At 47.1% G+C, this 22,823-nt stretch overlaps 1 protein-coding gene and 1 long non-coding RNA gene across 5 annotated transcripts in view; one reads left to right on the forward strand and one right to left on the reverse strand.

Annotated features, from left to right (window-relative positions):
• HSH2D (hematopoietic SH2 domain containing) overlaps window positions 1-22,823 on the forward strand; it is a 317,087-nt gene that overhangs the window by 92,263 nt on the left and 202,001 nt on the right. For 2 of the 4 annotated variants that reach the window (XM_077271834.1, XM_077271828.1), the window contains 2 exons: window positions 15,532-15,698; window positions 22,606-22,671. The gene's annotated coding sequence lies outside the window, so the exon portion shown is untranslated. The other 2 variants (XM_077271843.1, XM_077271848.1) reach the window with 2 other exon arrangements.
• LOC143783463 (uncharacterized) overlaps window positions 1-22,823 on the reverse strand; it is a 74,552-nt gene that overhangs the window by 49,606 nt on the left and 2,123 nt on the right. The window lies entirely within an intron of this gene.

The following is a 22,823-nucleotide window of genomic DNA, read 5'->3' on the forward strand; positions in this document are numbered from 1 at the left end:
ACTTTTGGTCTGTACTGTGTATAATATATATATATATATATATATATATATATATATATATATATATATATATATATTTATTTATTAGCTGAAGAGCCCGGCGTTGCCTGGGCATAGTAAATATCTGTGGTTAGTTATAGCACCTCACTTCTCTTATTTTTCCATCACGCCTCTCATTTTCCCCCTCACTCCTCTCATTCCCCCCTAACACTTGTCATTTCGACCTCGCATCTGTCATTTTCCGATCACTCCACTATTTTCCCTCACTCCTCTTATTTTGCACTCACACCTTTTCATTTTCACCTCACACCCCTCATTTTCACCTCACACCTCTCATTTTCCCCTCAGTATATACATGTTTGTCATCTGTCTTATATATAGTATACACCTGTATGTCATCTCCTGTACCTGTATGTCATCTCCTCCTGTATATAGTATGTACCTGTGTGTCATCTGCTCCTGAATATAGTATATACCTGTGTGTCATCTCCTCCTGTATATAGTATGTACCTGTATGTCATCTCCTCCTGTATATACCTGTGTGTCATCTCCTCCTGTATATAGTATATACCTGTATGTCATCTCCTCCTATACATAGCATATACCTGTGTGTCATCTCCTCCTATATATAGTATATACCTGTATGTCATCTCCTCCTGTATGTAGTATGTACCTGTATGTCATCTCCTCCTCTATATAGTATATACCTGTGTGTCATCTCTCCTGTGTATAGTATATATCTGTGTGTCATCTCCTCCTGTATATAGTATATACCTGTGCGTCATCTCCCCTGTAAATAGTATATACCTGTGTGTCATCTCCTCCTGTATATAGTATATATCTGTATGTCATCTCCTCCTGTATTAGTCCTCGTTCACACTTATTTGGTCAGTATTTTTACCTCAGTATTTGGAAGCTAAATTGGCAGCCTGATAAATCCCCAGCCAACAGTAAGCCCACCCCCTAGCAGTATATATTAGCTCACACATACACATAATAGACTGGTCATGTGACTGACAGCTGCCGGATTCCTATATGGTACATTTGTTGCTCTTGTAGTTTGTCTGCTTATTAATCAGATTTTTATTTTTGAAGGATAATACCAGACTTGTGTGTGTTTTAGGGCGAGTTTCATGTGTCAAGTTGTGTGTGTTGAGTTGCGTGTGGCGACATGCATGTAGCGACTTTTGTGAGATGAGTTTTGTGTGGCAACATGCGTGTAGCAACTTTTTGTGTGTCGAGTTGCATGTGACAGGTTAGTGTAGCAAGTTGTGTGCAGCAAGTTTTGCGCATGGCGAGTTTTGCGCATGGCGAGTTTTATGTGTGGTGCCTTTTGAGTATGTGCAAGTTTTGTGTGAGGCAACTTTTGCATGTGTTGCAACTTTTGTGCATGTGGCAATTTTTCCGCGTGTGCAAGTTTTGCGTGTGGCGAGTTTTCCATGAGGTGAGTTTTGCACGTGTGGCGAGTTTTGCATGTGGAGAGTTTTGCGCGTGGCGAGTTTTGAGCGGCGACTTTTGTGTTTCGACTTTTATGTGGCGAGGTTGGTGTATGTGTGGTGAAATGTGCGCTGAGGGTGGTATATGTGTTCGAGCACGTGGTAGTGTGTGGCGCATTTTGTGTGTGTGTGTGTGTTCATATCCCCGTGGTGGTGTGGTGATTATCCCATGTCGGGGCCCCACCTTAGCAACTGTACGGTATATACTCTTTGGCGCCATCGCTCTCATTCTTTAAGTCCCCCTTGTTCACATCTGGCAGCTGTTAATTTGCCTCCAACACTTTTCCTTTCATTTTTTCTCCATTATGTAGATAGGGGCAAAATTGTTTGGTGAATTGCAAAGCGCGGGGTTAAAATTTCACCTCACAACATAGCTTTGACGCTCTCGGGGTCCAGACGTGTGACTGTGCAAAATTTTGTGCCTGTAGCTGCGACGCCTCCAACACTTTTCCTTTCACTTTTTCCCCATTATGTAGATAGGGGCAAAATTGTTTGGTGAATTGGAAAGCACGGGGTTAAAATTTCACCTCACAGCATAGCCTATGACGCTCTCGGGGTCCAGACGTGTGACTGTGCAAAATTTTGTGGCTGTAGCTGCGATGGTTCAGATGCCAATCCCGGACATACACACATACACACATACAGCTTTATATATTAGATATATTGTGGTAAAGCGACCCCTGTGGCAGCTAGGGGGCGCTGTGTGTGCTCCTTGAGATATGCATTGAGGCATATATATGGTGTGCAAGGACCTGTGGTGATGTCACGCTCACCTGACTAGCCATGTGACAGGTACCTGGGTGTGGTTACACCTATGTAAAGGAGGTGTGTGGAGCACATGGTGGAATGGGAATGTGAGTGTTAGTGAGTAAGTGTCTGTCAGGGTGGACACACTTCCGTGTGTCCTGACAGGACACTGCAGAGTGGCCTTTGTGCTGGACGGTTCCAGGTGGGGACAGACGTCCTGGAAGCACACAGTGCCCATTCCAGGCTGGAGAGCCTGCGTGCTGGACATAGCACGGACGGTTGGTGTTGGAGGCTCATGCGAGTGGAGTCGTCCTGGAAGCACCTGGAGACTGTAGACCTGGGAGGTCTGTGTTGAGGACCTGGGACTGACCTGAAGTCAGTGTGAGTGTGTGGGACGGATGGAGATCCATGTATGATACTGACCGGGGTCAGTGAGAAACGTCTGATGGATACCTCCGTGGAGGAGTGGTATCCGGGAAACCTGTGCGGCACCAACAGGTAATGGGAAGGAACCGTGTGATACTGACCGGGGTCAGAGTGAGAGACATTGTGTATGGGCACCTCGGAGGCCAAGGGGTGTCCAGGAACCCGTAAAGGTTGCCAACGGGTAACGGTCTGAAAACCGTGTATGAGGGCTGTCCCACACGTCCAGATAATTCCGGTACCGGAATAAATCGGTACCGGAGTTATCCGTGTCCGTGTGCCTGGGAACTCACGTAGGCCATACGTGCGGCACACGTGTGCCGCCCGTATGGCGAGTGGGTATCACACGGAGCGTGTGATACCCACGCGTGTGGTACCCTGCATCGCGCTGAAGCCGCTATTCATATGTTCCCTGCAACAGCGTTTGCTGCAGAGAAAATATGAATAATAGTGTTTAAAATAAAGATCTATCTGTCCGCAGGCCCCCCACCCCCTGTGCGCCCCCCCCGCTGTTCAGAAAATACTTACCCGCTCCCTCGCTGCTTCCTGGTCTGGCCGCGGCTTCTAGTGTATGCGGTCACGTGGGGCCGATCATTTACAGTCATGAATATGTGGCTCCACCTCCCATAGGGGCGGAGCCGACTATTCATGATTGTAAATGAGCGGCCCCACGTGACCGCATACAGTAGGAGGCGCGGGGCAGAGAGGAAGGAGTGACAGCCAACGTGGGAGCGGGTGAGTATTTTCAGGACAGCGGGGGGCGCACAGGGGGTGGGGGGCCTGCGGACACATAGATCTTTATTTTAAACACTATTATTCATATTTTCTCTGCAGCAAACGCTGTTGCAGGGAACATGAATGGCGGCTTCAGCACCATGTGGGGGGGACAGCGCTTACTGTAGCGCTGTCTCCTGCACGCACACGGACCCCAGACGGAGAATGTCCGTGTGAGGTGCGTGTTTTACACGGACACATTGACTCTATTGGGTCCGTGTAATACGTGCGCTCCCACGAACACTGACATGTCTCCGTGTTTTGCACACGGAGACACGGTCCGCAAAAAATCAATGACATCTGAACAGATGCATTGGTTTTTATGGGTCTACGTGTGTCAGTGTCTCCGGTACGTGAGGAAACTGTCACCTCACGTACCGGAGCCACTGATGTGTGAAACCGGCCTAATGCTGACCGGGATAAGAGACGAACTGTGGTAAAGAAGAATATTTGCAGACGGTGTTTAATCTGTTACCAAGTTCCTGTGGATATGGTTTACATTGTGTGAAATAAACCGAAAAGACTGTGTTTTGATAGAAAACCGTGCCCGAGTGCTTTGATTCTGCTGCCAATCGAGTGTTCCCCAAGACACGTAGTAGGCGCTATGCTACAATATATATATATATATATAATTATATTTTTACAAACAGGTGCACAGAAGTATGTAATACACATAGATGACAGTAAGTCTGCACACATTTTATTACTTACCGTACATATGATGTCGCTCTGGCAGGTGCATTCTCCCATCTTCAGTCCTCCTTCAGCACTTTGGCTATGTTCACACGCTGCGGATTTTGCTGCAGGTCCGCAGCGGTTTCCCATGAGTTTACAGTACAATGTAAACCTATGGGAAACGCAATCCGCAGTGCACATGCTGCGGAAAAAAATGCGCGGAAACGCAGTGGTTTACATTCCGCAGCATGTCAATTCTTTGTGCGGAATCCGCAGCGGTTTTACACCTGCTCCATAATAGAAAACCGCAGGTGTAAAACCGCAGTGGAATCCGCACAAAAACCGCGATTAATCCGCAGGAAAAACGCAGTGTTTTTGCCCTGCGGATTTATCAAATCCGCTGCGGAAAAATCCGCAGTGGACCATTCTTCGCGTGCACATACCCTTACTGGCCAGATCTCCAGCTGTCACCACCTCCTTTTGCCTCTTCAGTACCTCTGATAGCGGCAGAGAACAGCCTCCCAGCAGTCAGTGAATCTGACACTTCTCCTCCTTCCTTCTAAGTTCTGGCAGGTATCTGACCCATGTGAACATCGGCCATCACATCACTCTTCCCTCGGGACTCACTAAAAAGAATTAAGAAAAGGAATAAAGAAAAAGAATGAACATAATAACTTATAGGTCCAAAGAGATGAAGAGGTATTATAGATTTCTTATGGATCTTAGAACCAGCATGAAATGAACATTATTTATATGTAGACAATTAGGAAATCAACACATTCCCCATATAAACAGGTGTATATTATACTCCCTGAGCTTTATAGGTGGGGGATGAGCATAAAATATATGTAGATAATAGGAGAATGAACACATTCCCCATATAAATTATTTTTATATAGCACTAACATATTCCACAGCGCTTTACAGTTTGCACACATTATCATCACTGTCCCCGATGGGGCTCACAATCTAGATTCCCTATCAGTATGTCTTTGGAATGTGGGAGGAAACCGGAGGACCCAGAGGAAACCCACACAAACTCCTTGCAGATGTTGTCCAAGGTGGGATTAGAACCCAGGACTGCAAGCGCTGCTATCCACTGAGCCACCGTGCTGCCCCACCTATAAAGCTCATGGACTGTAATATACACCTGTATATATGGGGAATGGGTTCACTTCTCTATTATCTACATATATTTCATGTTCATTCCCCACCTATAAAGCACAGGGAATATAATATACACCTGTATATATGGGGAATGTGTTCACTTCTCTATTATCTACATATATTTCATGTTCATTCCCCACCTATAAAGCTCATGGACTGTAATATACACCTGTATATATGGGGAATGTGTTCACTTCTCTATTATCTACATATATTTCATGTTCATTCCCCACCTATAAAGCACAGGGAATATAATATACACCCGTGTATATGGGATCTGTGTTGATTTCCTAATTGTCTACATATAAGTCATGTTCATTTCATATCCAAGATGCATAAGAAATCTATAATACCTCTTCATGTCTTTTGACCTATAAGTTATGTTTATTCCTTTTCTTCATTCTTTAGTATGTCCCTCATGTACACTATATACTATATTCATACTAGTATATACTCTATATACTGTTACATACGCTATATACTGTATACAGACACTTACCTTCGCTGTCGTCGGTCTTCAGAAGCAGTCGGGGTCTTCACACACCTGCCCGCCCCCAGTACAGCAGTCATGAGTGGTCAGCAGGATATTGGGGTGAGAGCTGAGCAGCTTCCTGTCACCTCCTCTGCACACAGCTGCCATGTCCGTCCTCCCTCTCCCTCTGTCCCGACTGCCTGTCTAGTGATGGCCGGAGAGGACGGGACACGGCTTATGCACAGCAGCTGTGGAGCAGGGGCCCTGCTCTCCTGGAGGTGGGGAGCCTGTGTACTGGGGAGCCTGTGTACTGGGGAGCTGGCACCTTCCTGCGCCCCATACTGCTGCAGAGTTCTCACAAGTCCAATCTCACAAGCAGCAGCAACTGCAATCTGTGATGGCGCCGCCTGCTGGACATAATGATGTTTTCTCTCAGAGAAGACATGAGGTAATTACTGAGGCTACAGGGGCGGCTCAGGAAGTCCACAAAATGAGCGTCCACCATGAACCTGTCCACTAGGGCCTGGTGTGACTACATGGCAAGGCAGACACCTGTCCATCATCAAGTGTCAGCCAATCACAGGAGTGCACATAAAGCGGAGTCTGTGATTGGCTGACGAGGTGAGGCACAAGTGTACTGCAGCGCAGTATTAGGGGCCCCTCTCCAGTCTCCCCCTCATAGCTCCCTACTGTCCCTCATTGTGCGGGACTGTCCCGGTTTTGATGCTTTGCCCCGCAGTCCAGCACGGGATCCCGACACGCCCCCTTGTGTTAAGCCACGCCCCTGCAGTCTCTTTTTCTTCCAGTGTGCGCGGTACAGCTCAGAGGGAGAGAGAGGAGACATGTTTGAGGTACGTGTCACGCCCCCTTGTGTTAGACCACGCCCCCTTCCTCTCCGGTATGTTCCTGAGTGAGTCTCCATTGCGGTACAGACCTTTAGAGAGGGAGACACGGAGAGGGGACACTTCTGTTCTGAGGTACATAAGTTACAACACAGTCAGTCACCACCTCCAGGGCTTATCTGCCGAACACAGCCCTGGGTGCCGCAATAAGCAGACCAGTGGACTGCTGAGCTAATCATGCCTGGATAGTAAACTAATCGTGCGTGGAATGAGTGGGGCTGAGCATGGTGGGATGGACACTGACAGCCTCCTCTGTTACTGGCCTCTGCTGCTGTCATTGCAGATCGACGTATCAGGTATGGAGAAGTCTGTGCAGTTAGCCGTGTGTGTATGAGGTGTACGGAGCGGAGCCGTGTGTGTATGAGGTGTACGGAGCGGAGCCGTGTGTGTACGAGGTGTACAGAGCGGAGCCGTGTGTGTACGAGGTGTACAGAGCGGAGCCGTGTGTGTACGAGGTGTACAGAGCAGAGCCGTGTGTGTACGAGGTGTACAGAGCGGAGCCGTGTGTGTATGAGGTGTACAGAGCGGAGCCGTGTGTGTACGAGGTGTACGGAGCGGAGCTGTGTGTGTACGAGGTGTACGGAGCGGAGCCGTGTGTGTGTACGAGGTGTACGGAGAGGAGCCGTGTGTGTATGAGGTGTACGGAGCGGAGCCGTGTGTGTATGAGGTGTACAGAGCGGAACCGTGTGTGTATGAGGTGTACAGAGCGGAGCCGTGTGTGTACGAGGTGTACAGAGCGGAGCCGTGTGTGTATGAGGTGTACAGAGCGGAGCCGTGTGTGTGTGTACGAGGTGTACGGAGAGGAGCCGTGTGTGAATGAGGTGTACGGAGCGGAGCAGTGTGTGAATGAGGTGTACGGAGCGGAGCAGTGTGTGTATGAGGTGTACGGAGCGGAGCCATGTGTGTGCGAGGTGTACGGAGTGGAGCCACGTGTGTATGAGGTGTATGGAGCAGAGCGCGTGTGTACGGAGTGGAGCCGTGTAGGAGTAGCTATGTGTGGCCATTATATGGTATCATGTGCGGCCAATATACAGTATGGAGCATCATGTACGGTCATTATACAGTATTGAGCATCATGTGGAGTTATACAGTATGGAGCATCATGTGCGGTCATTATACAGTATGGAGCATTATGTGCGGTCATTATACAGTATGGAGCATCATGTGCAGTCATACAATATGGAGCATCATGTGCGGTCATTATACAGTATGGAGCATCATGTGCGGTCATTATACAGTATTAAGCATCATGTGTGGCCATTATACAGTATGGAGCATCATGTGCGGTCATTATACTGTATGGAGCATCATGTGCGGTCATTATACAGTATGGAGCATCATGTGTGGCCATTATACAGTATGGAGCATCATGTGCGGTCATTATACAGTATGGAGCATCATGTGCAGTCATTATACAGTATGGAGCATCATGTGTGGCCATTATACAGTATGGAGCATCATGTGCGGTCATTATACTGTATGGAGCATCATGTGCGGTCATTATACAGTATGGAGCATCATGTGTGGCCATTATACAGTATGGAGCATCATGTGCGGTCATTATACAGTATGGAGCATCATGTGCGGTCTTTATACAGTATTAAGCATCATGTGCGGCCATTATACAGTATGGAGCATCATGTGCGGTCATTATACAGTATGGAGCATCATGTGCGGGCATTATACAGTATGGAGCATCATGTGCGGTCATTATACAGTATGGAGCATCATGTGCAGTCATTATACAGTATGGAGCATCATGCGTGGCCATTATACAGTATGGAGCATCATGTGTGGTCATTATACAATATGGAGCATCATGTGTGGCCATTATACGGTATGGAGCATTGTGTGGCCATATTTTTTTGTTTATAATTATTGTATATGAAACAGTGTGATCAGCAGTGCTGAATGGGTGTGGTTGGGACGTGGATATGGGTGTGACTAATTATGAATGGGTAAGCTGCGGAGACACCATCACGTGTTTCTCAACGCAAGCAATGAATAGCCAGGCCTTTCTCCGGGAAGGAACAACCACGGGAAGGGCAGCATCCAATAAAGGAGAATATCCAATAAAGGAAGACCACCTATGCCAAGCATGGTATCCATCCACAAACAGCTGTTTCGGGGTTTTTGCCCCTCATCAGTGTGGATGGGGGCAGTGTTCTGGATCACTGCGTTGAGAAACACGTGATGGTGTCTCCGCAGTGTCGGATGTTTTGGTCTCCCCAAGGTCATTCATCTGTTCCTTCATAATTATGAATGGGTGTCATCAGAGGCGTGGCCTAAAATTTGCCTGAAGGAGGGTCTCCTCTCCTCCAAACCTTGGGTACCATCTGCACATGAAGCACTCACTTTATTCACGGTGGGCATAGCCACATGCGTAAAGTGAGCGTTTCAATGCAATCCTATGGCGGCGGAATCGCCGCGATTCTGTAGTAATAATGAGCTTGCTGCGGATTTTACCGCTATGCGATTCCTCATCGCAAAAATCCGCAGCATGGGCACAGCAACTGCGGAATCCCATAAAATTGCATAGGAATGCGTTTTTTAAGCGTCTCTGCTGCGGCAAAAACCACGGCGGAAACACATAAAAAACGCAACGTGGGCACACAGCCTTATAGTGGCTAATGTCTTCACTAAGCACAATTATCCCCCCACTGGCCAGTCACTTACTTTACAGATGGTCATGACAGGAGTTCAAAAAGTATGCATGTGGGCTGATGCTCAGAGTGCAGGGCAACCCCTACACCATAGAGACTCCAGCAGGAGGAGCAGAGGGGCTTCTGTAATACCTCAGGATCCTGGTTGTTACAGTGGCATTGCATTCCTCACGGGGAGAGTGATACCATGCTTGGAAGTGAGGAAGGATCCATTTAGCAGGTATTCACATAAATGCAACATGTTCTGACTCCAGGCCAGAAGGGGGAGCACTGAGCCGGTTTCAAGGGAGCTTCCCTAAATATAGATATATGTTCTGGCTTGGAGTTAGTTAGTTGGTGCCAGACAGCAGTCTGGGGCAGTCTGTCAGAGGGACAGAGGAGAGGAGGGGCCGTGCAGACTGAATTCTGCAGCTCCAGGAAAGAGAGAACTGGAGGAGGAGAGAAAGAGAACTGAATAGTTGTAGAGACAGTGAAGGAGCAAAGGCGAGTAAGGAGCTGGAGGAGAGCCGCGATAATGCTCCCTCCAAGCTGAAGCGCAGATACCGGTAGCCGGACGACCGAGGCTGTGGGGGTAACTTCATGCCCCACAGCAGAAACCGGCGGACAGCTAGATTTCAAGTCACCTGTCCACCATTAAGACCTGAAGACACAGAAGCACAGAGAGCCCGGCGTCATCTGAGAGACCCTGTAAAAAGGCTCGAGTTACCTGTCATACGGGTAGTGTCCTACCAACTAGGGGGACAGAGAGAAAACGTGAGGACCTTGTGTGAGGCCTAAGGCAGCAAGGGACTACAACAAAGCGTAGTGGAAGGCTTCCAATCCCACCTGGTTAGGGGGATACCTGAGTCGCTTCCAAGCTGGCCGGACCACACCAGCGCCCGTGATCTGGTACCCTGGACTGTGGCTGCCTGAAATCTACAGTAAAAAGGTAAAGAGACTGCAATCCTGTGTCCTCCGTTTCTTGCTGCACCCTCTACCATCTTTATCTATACACCGGTAGCCCTGGGGACCCAACTCCACCTGTGGGAAGCCATACCACCCCTGCTGCCACAACATCACCCCAGAGGACCCCTTTAAGCAGCATCGGTCATCCCTGACCGAATTCCACAGGTGGCGTCACGAACAAACTTTATTTCCCATTTCAAATCCCCTTTAATTTGGAAGCCCAAGGCCACGGACCAGGTAACTGCCACCGTGACATATCCCTTTAATTACTGGCCCGGTACCAAGTACCCCACAGCCCTGGTGGGCGCTCCAAACTTGCATCATGAACAGGATGGACCGACCCATTAAGATAGGTCTTGTGCGCCTAAGAGACTCGAATTTGTTGAACTGCTAATTGCCGTCAAAACTGCCGCCATTATAGCACCATGTGGCGTGCAGGAGGAGAAGGGTGTGTTGTCGTTGGCGGTGCTTGGAGGAACTTTTTGGAAGTGCATTTGAACAGCAAGGTGGATTGCTGTTGAGGAAAGACAGAGAAGAAAAAAAACAAAAAAAATCTATAAATCTTCAGCTTAGCGAGTGTGAACGAGCTGAGTGTGACCTGAGCGTAAGTGTGAATGGCGGTAAGTGTGACTTGTGATTCAGTGACTTGTGATTCAGTGACTTGTGATTCAGTGACTTGTGATTCAGTGACTTGTGATTCAGTGACTTGTGATTCAGTGACTTGTGATTCAGTGACTTGTGATTCAGTGACTTGTGATTCAGTGACTTGTGATTCAGTGACTTGTGATTCAGTGACTTGTGATTCAGTGACTTGTGATTCAGTGACTTGTGATTCAGTGACTTGTGATTCAGTGACTTTGGAATCAGGGAGTTTCCAAGGGAGGAATTGCTGTATGTTTTTTTTTTTTCATGTCAGACTAATTTGATCAGCTTCTATGAAGAGGTAAGTTCCGTACTGGACCAAGGGAACCCAGTGGACATAGTGTATATGGACTTTTCTAAAGCTTTTGATACAGTGCCACACAAAAGGTTGTTACTTAAAATGAGAATAATGGAGATAGGGGAAAATATGTGTAAGTGGATTGAGAGTTGGCTCAGGGATAGGAAACAAAGGGTGGTTATTAATGGAGCACACTCGGACTGGGTCGCGGTTAGCAGTGGGGTACCACAGGGGTCAGTATTGGGCCCTCTTCATTTTAACATTTATTAATGACCTTGTAGGGGGCATTCAGAGTAGAATTTCAATATTTGCAGATGACACTAAACTCTGCAGGGTAATCAATACAGGGGAGGACAATTTTATATTACAGGATGATTTATGTGAACTAGAAGCTTGGGCTGATAAATGGCAAATGAGCGTTAATGTGGATAAATGTAAGGTCATGCACTTGGGTAGAAGTAATAAGATGTATAACTATGTGCTTAATTCTAAAACTCTGGGCAAAACCGTCAATGAAAAAGACCTGGGTTTATGGTTGGATGACAAACTCCTATTCAGTGGCCAGTGTCAGGCAGCTGCTACAAAGGCAAATAAAATAATGGGATGCATTAAAAGAGGCATAGATGCTCATGAGGAGAACATAATTTTACCTCTATACAAGTCACTAGTTCGACCACACTTAGAATACTGTGCACAGTTCTGGTCTCCGGTGTATAAGAAAGACATAGCTGAACTGGAGCGGGTGCAGAGAAGAGCGACCAAGGTTAATAATAATCTTTATTTTTATATAGCGCTAACATATTCCGCAGCGCTTTACAGGTTTGCACACATTATCATCGCTGTCCCCATTGGGGCTCACAATCTAAATTCCCTATCAGTATGTCTTTGGAATGTGGGAGGAAACCGGAGTCCCCGGAGGAAACCCACACAAACACGGAGAGAACATACAAACTCTTTGCAGATGTCATCCTTGGTGGGGTTTGAACCCAGGACTCCAGCGCTGCAAGGCTGCTGTGCTAACCACTGCGCCACCGTGCTGCCCTAGATAGGTTATTACACTTGGGGCTATTTAGTTTGGAAAAACGAAGACTAAGGGGTGATCTTATTTTAATGTATAAATATATGAGGGGACAGTACAAAGACCTTTCTGATGATCTTTTTAATCGTAGACCTGAGACAGGGACAAGGGGGCATCCTCTACGTCTGGAGCAAAAAAGGTTTAAGCATAATAACAGACGCGGATTCCTTACTGTAAGAGCAGTGAGTCTATGGAACTCTCTGCCGTATGATGTTGTAATGAGTGATTCATTACTTAAATTTAAGAGGGGACTGGATACCTTTCTGGAAAAATATAATGTTACAGGGTATATACACTAGATTCCTTGATAGGGCGTTGATCCAGGGAACTAGTCTGACTGCCGTATGTGGAGTCGGGAAGGAATTTTTTTCCCCAAAGTGGAGCTTACTCTTTGCCACATGGTTTTTTTTTGCTTTCCTCTGGATCAACATGTTAGGGCATGCTAGGTTAGGCTATGGGTTGAACTAGATGGACTTAAAGTCTTCCTTCAACCTTAATAACTATGTAACTATGTAACTACTAGATGGTGGCGCATCGGATATTCTAGAATATATATGCGTAGTGTATAGCACAGCCCACGTTGTACATTGCGCAGCCCACGTTGTACATTGCGCAGCCCACGTTGTACATTGCGCAGCCCACGCAGTACATTGCGCAGCCCACGCAGTACATTGCGCAGCCCACGCAGTACATTGCGCAGCCCACGCAATACATTGCACAGCCTACGCAGTACATTGCGCAGCCCACTTGTATATGGCGCTGCCCGCGTAGTATATTGCGCAGCCCACGTTGTACATTGCGCAGCCCACGTTGTACATTGCGCAGCCCACGCAGTACATTGCGCAGCCCACGCAGTACATTGCGCAGCCCACGCAGTACATTGCGCAGCCCACGCAGTACATTGCACAGCCCACTTGTATATGGCGCTGCCCGCGTAGTATATTGCGCAGCCCACGTTGTACATTGCGCAGCCCACGTTGTATATTGCGCAGCCCACATTGTATATTGCGCAGCCCACGTTGTACATTGCGCAGCTCACGTTGTACATTGCGCAGCCCACGTTGTACATTGCGCAGCCCACGTTGTACATTGCGCAGCCCACACAGTACATTGCGCAGCCCACGCAGTACATTGCGCAGCCCACGTAGTGTATTACGCAGGCCACGTAGTATATTGCGCAGCCCACGTTGTATATGGCGCTGCCCGCGTAGTATATTGCGCAGCCCACGTAGTATATTGCGCAGTCCACGTAGTATATTGCGCCGCTCACGTTGTATATTGCGCAGCCCACGTAGTATATTGCGAAGGCCACGTAGTATATTGCCGAGCCCACGTAGTATATTGCGCAGCCCACGTAGTATATTGCCCAGCTCACGTAGTATATTGCCCAGCTCACGTAGTATATTGCGCAGCCCGTTAAATGTTGCGCAGCCCACTTAGTATATTGCGCAGCCCACTTAGTATATTGCGCAGCCCACTTAGTATATTGCGCAGCCCACTTAGTATATTGTGCAGCCCGTTGTATATTGTGCAGCCCACATAGTATATTGCGCAGCCCATGTAGTATATTGCACAGGCCACATATATAGCAATGTAAGCATAATATTCCTGTTACAAAAAAAAAAAAAAAAGAATTAAAATAAAAAATAGTTATATGCTCACCTTCCGTTGGCGCCTGGATCCAGGAAGCGGTTACCGACGCTTGGGATCCACCGAAGCTAAGCCGAGCCGAGGGCGCCGGCCGCCATCTTCCTTTCCCAGGATGTATTGCGAAATTACCCAGAAGACTTAGCGGTAATTTCGCAATACATCGGCGGGAACGAAAGATGGCGGCCAGCGCCAGCGGCTCGGCGAACTACGGAGGGTGAGTATAGGAGGTTTTTTTTTAAATTATTATTTTTAACATTACATTTTTTTTACTATTGATGCCGCATAGGCAGCCTCAATAGTAAAAAATTGGAGACACACAGGGTTAATAGCGGCGGTTACGGAGTGCGTTACCATCGGCATAGCGCGGTCCCTTACCGCCGGCATTTACCCTGTGTGAGCGGTGACCGGACTGCGTATGCGGCAGTGAGTGCGGCAGTGAGTGCGGGGAGTAAGGAGCGGCCCTTTTATTCCGGACTGTGCGCGTCGCTGATTGGTCGCGGCAGCCATGACAGGCAGCTGGCGAGACCAATCAGAGAACGAATAACCGTTACGGAAGTTGCCGACAGACAGACAGAAGGACAGACGGAAGTACCCCTTAGACAATTATATAGTAGATGTAAAATACGCCCCATATAATCCTGCATAAAGGTTAATAGTGGCCCCATAAGATCCTCCATAGACACATTTGCCCAATATAGTGCTGCACAAACCTTGATTATGGCCCCATAAGATGCTCCATAAATATATTTGCGCCATATAGTGCTGCAGAAACATTAAATATGGCCCCATAAGATGCTCCATACAGACATTTGCCCCATTTGCTGTTGCTGCGATAAAAAAAAACTTTCAATATTCACCTGATTTCGTTCCGGCGCCGCTCCATCTTCAGCGTCTTCTGCACTGACTTTCAGGCAGAGGGCGCGCACTAACCACGTCACCGCGCCCTCTGACCTGAGCATCACTGCAGAAGACGGAGCGGCGCCGGAATGAGCAGGTGAATATCGCGCATCGCTGCGCTCCCCCTCCCCATTATACTCACCTGCTCCTGGCGTGGTGCAGTCCCTGGTTCCCCAGCACCGCAGCTTCTTCCTGTATTGAGCGGTCACCGTTACCGCTCATTACAGTAATGAATATGTGGCTCCACCCCTATGGGAGGTGGAGCCGCATATTCATTACAGTAATGAGCAGTACCATGTGACCGCTCAGTACAGTAAGAAGCTGCCGGGGAACGAGGGACCTGCAGGGACCGCGCCAGGAGTAGGTCAGTATAATTAGACAGCCCCCACTCCCCTTCCCCTTATGCTGAGTATCTCAGTGTGGGGGTGGCAGAATGCCGCCGCCGAGGAGCCTCCTTGGACCTCTGCATCATCAGGCGGCTCGCTGGCGACCCCCTGTCGGCTGCGCCCGGGGCACATGCCCCGGCTGCTCCCCCCTGGATACGCCACTGCATGGACCTACTTATGCTATACACTGGGGACATGGCACCTGTGGACACTTCAGATTTCCCCTGATGTAGAGAAAATTGAGATGTGCATGTAGCCTAACAGTCATCGCTTCTCTTGTGCTCTCCACATTAAATATCCTTTCTTAAAACTACAGTTTTCCAACATGTCACCGTCCATGGCCAGACCAATGATGATGGGATCCCACGTAGCTACCATCATGCTATGGTTTTGTCTTGCTCTGATTTCCACCAAAATATCACATTGTGGCTACCATCTGCCCTTCCTGCCTTCCCCTGAGTTCCACGACTTTCATCAGCTTAGGTAAGCTCAAAATCAAAGCAATGAATCATTTTATGGATTATTTCCTTCCTAAATGCAAAGTTAAGCAATTTTTTAATTAGTCACTTCCACCATTTTGCTACTACAGTGTCGAAGTCATTTATTGTATGTTTTTCAAACCAGAACCAAATCCATCAGTGCTCCTGGTCATGTCTCTGCTCACCCTTCTAATTTCTCTCACTGTTAGAAATAACAAGAGGGAATGAAAGGGTGTTTTACACAGACCTTTAGAAAGGGGAGAAAGCATGTATGCAGTCCTGGAGGGCAGAGAAAATTACCTTTAGAAAAGGAAGAAAGAGGAAGTGAGTGCAGGACAGAAGCTGTGCTTCTATATGAGCTGTGAAAGCAGCAGCACACTGGATATAGACAATGTAGCGAAATATGTATAGGTATATATGTGTGACTAGCAGTAATTTAACATCTGTCCTGAGCCTGCAGGTCTCACAGGGGTCACATCATATGTTATCCTGAGAAAGCAGTCTACTGTCTCCAATCTCGCCAGGGGGTCTTGCTAAGAACCAGGAAGGGGAAGCGCTCCACACGTTCTGTTTCTTTTGAAGAGATGTCAATTACAGCCTGACACTATCTATCTGTGAGAAACATACGCAGAGAATTTAAGAGAAAATAATATATTCATTGGTGGAGTGTTCAAGGTCCAGTCACAAACAAGCAGTTATAAATATTAACATGAGGCTGGTCTAGAAATTTGACCTCCAGGGTGACTCTATAAATTAGACCTACACACAAAGGGGAAGGTTCACAGATTGAGGGGCAGCCAAGCTGATGTATTCCAGTCCATATTCGTTTCCCCCTCAGGGAGCAGAAAGCAGACTACACAGTTAGATATTTCTGTAAGTTTTCTCCCGTTTATTTTTATAACTGTTTTGCATATTTGTATGTTTTTTTTATTACATATTTTTATACCCTTTTTATTGTAAGCACTGTACCTTTTTGTATTAAAGCATCAAACTTTAACAAGTTGAACTTTGCATGTTCTAAAGAATCCATAGCCCTAAACTGTGTGAGCCTTATGATTGGCAGACATTAGTAGTAATATTTGCGGGACTCATCGCCCGTGTGTTCGGTGACTGGTGGCAGCCTGTATGAGCGATTATGTGGCCTGGGTTGGTGTGTGATTTATGCTCCCATTACAGCATAGGACAGAGGTTGAATGCTGGACTGAGAGAGGGGAGATAAATTAACCCTTGCAGACGCAACCCCAACTCGCGTGCTGAGAAGCGGGTACGTGGCAAATTGGTGGCAGAGCGGTGGGATAGAATTATTTCTATTAGAGCATTAGTGCATGGTTTAAGCAATTATCCCCTGTACTAAAGAATTGGTATCCTTACGAGGAGTGGTCCAGCTACAAGGTTCAACTCAGTGTTTACTTAGACATACTTGCAATCAGTTTCCCTTCCCTCTTTTTCTTTTCTATATTTTATTTGGCAAAGGCTGTTCATCGATATGGCAGTCCAGTACAAGAAGCAGAGCAAAGAGGTTCTGACCGGCCTCTGTGAGCAGAGAGGCATAGAGACGGCCGACAGATCCAAGGAACTGCTGATACGCGCCTTGGTCGAGCAGGACATAGAGCAAAGTACTGGGCAAGGAGAGAGTCCACCTCGGAGAAACCCAGCAATGCCAGCTCTTGCACCAGAGATACCTGATGGAAATGCCAATGATGAGGAGCCTATGAACTTTACTTTACAAATGGCCTTTCAAGAGCTTGGAACAAGTGATTTCAATCTGCGCTGCAGGCAATACCATCTACCCCGTGAGCAGTGGGCGCAGTGTCTAACCCCAGAGTTGAGAGGCAAAGCCCTGGAAGTTTTTGCTGGCCTCCCACTACACCTAGATGAGAACTATGAGGCCATAAAAGAGGCCCTGACCAGGAAATACAACCTAAGCCCAGAAGTGTATTGGAGAAAGTTCCGGAACCTACAACGTGGATCAACTGACAGCTATGCAGGTGTTGTGAGCACCTTGAGGACCACGTTCCACCAATGGATCAGGGGACTTTCTGATAACAGTTTTGGGGACTTAACGGATCTTATGGTCAAGGATCAATGTCTTCACTTGTGCCCCACAGTTGTACGACAAGGATTGCTGACTGTTATGTGGATAACAGGATGCCTGAGGTGCGGAAGCCATCGGGATTTAGCTAGAAGGGAGGAAAGCCAAACGGGGACCCTTCTCCCTCTGCCAGCCGATCACCAGTGCTGTCCAAGCCCACCACCTATGGGATCCCGGGGAATAGACATTCTCTAGGTGATGCATGCCGGTGCTTCTCCTGCAACAAAGTAGGACATGTTAGCGCTGTCTGCCCTGATAGGGAGAAATGCCCAGCCACAAACACAAAGCCATCTGTGTCCCCACCGTCTGCCCCCTTTCTGGCCGGCTCTGATGCGACGGATAATGAGAACTGTGAACCTGTCACTGTTGGCAATAAAGTCACCATTGGTCTCAGAGACACTGGGGCAGAGGTGACTCTGGTGCATCCAGCAATGGTAACCCATGCCAATATCATACCAGCAAAGACTATGTCTATAACCGGGATTGGAGGGGTCAGCCCTGCTGTGGCCATGGCCTGTGTGTACCTGGACTGGGGAGCAGGGAAAGGACAGAGAGAAGTGGGAGTATCAGAGGCTATTCCCGCCAATGTGTTGCTAGACACAGACCTGGGGAGGATGGTGTCCCACTATATTTCTCCCTTGCAAGTAAATGCTACAGAGAAGGTGGAAGCAAATGACCCACCTGAGATCCCGTGCAAGGGGAAAATGTACCATTGCACAGAACTGTACGTATGTGGCAGCTGTGACCCGGAGTCAGGCTGCAGCTCAGACTCAACCCCAGAGAATCGAGGATGAGTCTCAGACAGAACTGCCAGAACAGGAGGCCCATACTGTGGCCTCGGAGCCTCCTCACATGGCAGACCCAACAAGGTCCCTGATAACCAACACTGAAGACTCTGCTTCAGACCAGGGCCTGGAAGTCACACTAGGCCAGGGCCTGCAGACTGACAGTCAGAGCTTCCAGGAGGCCCTGGAGACAGATATCAGTCTGGAGAAGCTCCGATGTCTTGCAGACCGACCCCCTGCTACTTCTGACAAGTAAAGAGTATACTGGGACAAGGGCAGACTGTATAAAGAGACTAATACCTAAAAGCGTAGTGCCTCACATACCATCACATAGTGATCCCTTCACTACAAACATGAAACCAATGGAGGACTATGAAGGTACAGTATGTAAAAAGACGAAAATGTATTGAAATAACAAACAATTAACATATACAAAAAATATCAATATATAGAAGCTTATACAAAAATACAGCACCGCTAGTCACAGATGCTGCCGCCGGCAGTTTCTCATTCATCCATCAGTGGTTTACAGCCGGGACGGTCGCATTAGCACCGCTCCTGGTTGTAAACTGTATATCCCCTAGATATGGATTACAGCGTGGGACTGAATGCCAGACAAGTATGATATATTGTTGGTTTGTTATTTTTTTTTTTTTATTACAGGAGATCAAGGGCATTTTATGGATTAGCTGAATAATAAAGATGGCAAACTGTATTTAGCGTTTTATTTCATTAAAAGACTTTATTCAGGCTGTGTCTTTATTTAACCCTTTCACAACTATAGGTTTAGTAATGGATAGGTGTCTTATTGACATCTCTCCATTACTAGCTTGATGTCACCTTACAATACAAAGGTGACATCAACACCCCAACTATTACCCCATATGACACTGCTACAGGGCAGTGGGAAGAGAGAGGCTAAGTGCCAGAATTGGTGCATCTTAGAGATGAGCTGGTGTTTGTAGCTGAGGGGAAACCAATAACCATGGTCCCTTCCTAGGCTATTAATATCAGCCCGCAGCTGTCTGCATAGCCTTTTCTGGCTATTATAGGGGGACCCACATCATTTTGTTGGGCGGCCCTCCTATTTTAATAGCCAGTAAATGCTAAATACACAGGTGCGGGCTGAGATTCATAGCCTGGGAAGATCCATGGGTATTAACCCCTTCCTAAGCTATAAACATCGGCCCCCAGTTGCTGACTTTCCCTCTCTGGCGCAGAAAATTGTGCGGGAGCCCATGCCATTTTGTTCCCGAAAAGATTCTTGTATTAAATACATACAAGTTCCATAATTTGTAAACCATGTTTCCTACCTGTCGGCTCCTGCAGTGATTTTACAGAAGCCAACAAATGAATTAACGGCTATTCTTCTATGTATCTATGTGTGTCACTGACATATATATTATACCTATTCTATGTGTGTATATGTATTCAATCTATTCTAACCTGTCACTGTGATTTTACTGTACACCGCACATGCCGGCTTTTCAAAGAACACCGGTGCGTATTTCTCGCAAGTCACACTGATGGTCCGCGTGGTGTGAGATTTTTTTCCTAGTACCCATAGACTTGCATTGGCGATTTCACTCGCATGTGTAATACGGCCGAGAAAAAAAACGGTGATGGGAGCTGCCCCATAGATTAACAGTGGTCCGACTGCTATGCTATTTTTTTTCTCGCATAGCACTCGTCTGTATTCATCTCTAGTGTTACTCCATCCTAAGAAAGGCTGTATGACGCTTTATAAAAGTTTCCTGCCTAATTTGAAAATTAGGCTTCTTTCACACTTACGTCTTTTTGTGTCTGTCGTAGTGCAGCAAAATGACGGATCGACGGACGTCATAAAAATAGTGAAAACGTGTGCGACGCATCCAGTGTAATGATGGATGCGTCGTCCACAAATTCCGGGAAAATAAATGAGAAATGAGAGAGAGAGCGAGATTTTTTTCCCGGACTTGAAAATCCTTCCGGGCATGCTCAGAGGGGAAAAACTGGATCCGTCGCTGGATTCCAGTGTGTGACGGTCAGCGAAGGATCCTGCGTCCATAGGCTTCTATTCTAGTGAACGACGTATGACGCAGGATCCGTCGCTACACGCTTTCCCGACGCAGACAAAAAATGTTACATTGAACGTTTTTTCCATATGACGGTCCGCCAAAACACGACGGATCAGTCATACGACGGATGTGACGTATGGCCATCCGTCGTGATCCGTTGCTAATACAAGTCTATGGGAAAATGCAGGATTCTGCTAATTTTTTTGCAGGATCCTGCATTCTCAAAAATCGACGAATTGTGACGGGAGCTGAAAGAGGGAAGTGTGAAAGTAGCCTTATTTGTTTATGAGTCTATTTCTAGCTGGGCTCATAAAATGATCTTTTAAGTGTGAGAATTAGACAGCCATTTTGACACTGATTTTCATGGTAAGTACACCGGTCTCATCAGATTTGAGAGACATAATTAATGAGTTTTGCAGTGTGTAATGTGATGCTAACAGATCCACTATTAAGGTGTATTCCCATCTCAGACATTTGTGTCCATCGAATAAGCCATAACTGTCTGATGAATGCCGATCTCACATTTTGGCTAAAAATTTCTGGAAATTTCCGCGGCAATTCTGCAACTCCTGCCACGGGTATATCGCATGCAGAATTGGCATGCGTATTCCCGCTAAACACTAGCGTTTTGCAAGCGTAATTAGCTTGCAGAATGCTAGCGTTTTCCAAGCGATCTGTAGCATCGCTTGGAAAACTGATTGACAGGTTGGTCACACTTGTCAAACAGTGTTTGACAAGTGTGACCAACTTTTTACTATTGATACTGCCTATGCAGCATCAATAGTAAAAGACATAATGTTAAAAATAATTAAAAACATTTTTTAAAAAATGGTTATACTCACCTTCTGATGGCCCCCGATCTCCTCAGCGGCTTCCGTTCCTATAAATGCTTTGTGTGCAGGACCTGCGATGACGTCACTGTCACGTGACCGCGACGTCATCACGGTCATGTGACCGCGACGTCATCGCAGGTCCTTCACACACAGCATCCCTGGGAACGGAAGCGGTAGTGTGCACCGCTGAGAGGCGGGAAAACTCTGGTGTCATCAGAAGGTGAGTATATCACTATTTTCTATTTTAACTCTTTTTTTTAAACAATTATATGGTGCCCAGTCCATGGAGGAAAGTCTCCTCTCCTCCACCCTGGGTACCAACCGCACCTGATCTGCTTACTTCCTGCATAGTGGGTATAGCCCCATGCGGGAAGTAAGCAGATCAATGCACTCCTAGGTGTGCGGAATCCCTGCGATTCCGCAAATTTAATGAACATACTGCGTTTTTTTCTGGAATGCGATTCCACTCAGGAAAACAGTGCAGCATGTGCACAAAAAATGCGGATTGCATTCTATTAAGTAGGATGCTTAATGTATGCGTTTTTTTCGCGTTTTTATAGCGAAAGACCGTGAAAAAAATGCACACAGCCTTATACTCCACACCTTTCTTCAGAATGGCTGTTCCCTATTCTGCTTTTACATCTTTTTCCATAACTCCCATGGAAATCAATGAAGAGGACCACTAATATTCACGGCCATCTCTCTATACATTGGAATTGGCGTGCACCTATCGGACAGTGATGACTTATCCTGTGGATGGGCATTAACTATTTATGGTGGAAATACCCTTTTATTAGGCTGTTTAATGAGTAAAGGGGTTTTCTATGAGTCGAAAAATTCTTAACCTGAAAAGGTTTTGTGTTGAATATTATTTCAGTGCATTTTTTCTTGCTTTGATGTTCTTTCTGGCCCCATTATCGGGGACACATGCCACTCCTTGGCTCTCAGGCTTGTGGCCATGTTGCCAGTTCAGCTTACTACTATTATAACTTTACCTTGTGGCGTCCTGTTCCCACCATCTTTATCCTGCCACTGTACCTCCTTGTTCTGTACAGCCAACGACACCTCCTTTTCCATCTCTATCCTCCGGATCCATCTCTTGCTGCACTAATCTATTCTATCCCATTACATCCCCTTGCTCCAGGTCACCTTTCCATATGTGATGGGCTGGAGGCTCCTGAGATGGTGCTCGGTGTGGAGCTCCTGTGGGGTAAGTACAGTGACTATGGAATATGGCGTCCTCTACATGATCTGTGCCCTGCAGGGACATTAGTGGAGGAGACTACACTTGGGTTACAGTCGCTGATGGCGTCGGCCCTATCCCATGTACTACATGTGATGGATGATGTGGGGCATAATGGG

Source organism: Ranitomeya variabilis, chromosome 1 (genome assembly GCF_051348905.1).
Source record: "Ranitomeya variabilis isolate aRanVar5 chromosome 1, aRanVar5.hap1, whole genome shotgun sequence".
NCBI lineage: Eukaryota > Metazoa > Chordata > Amphibia > Anura > Dendrobatidae > Ranitomeya > Ranitomeya variabilis.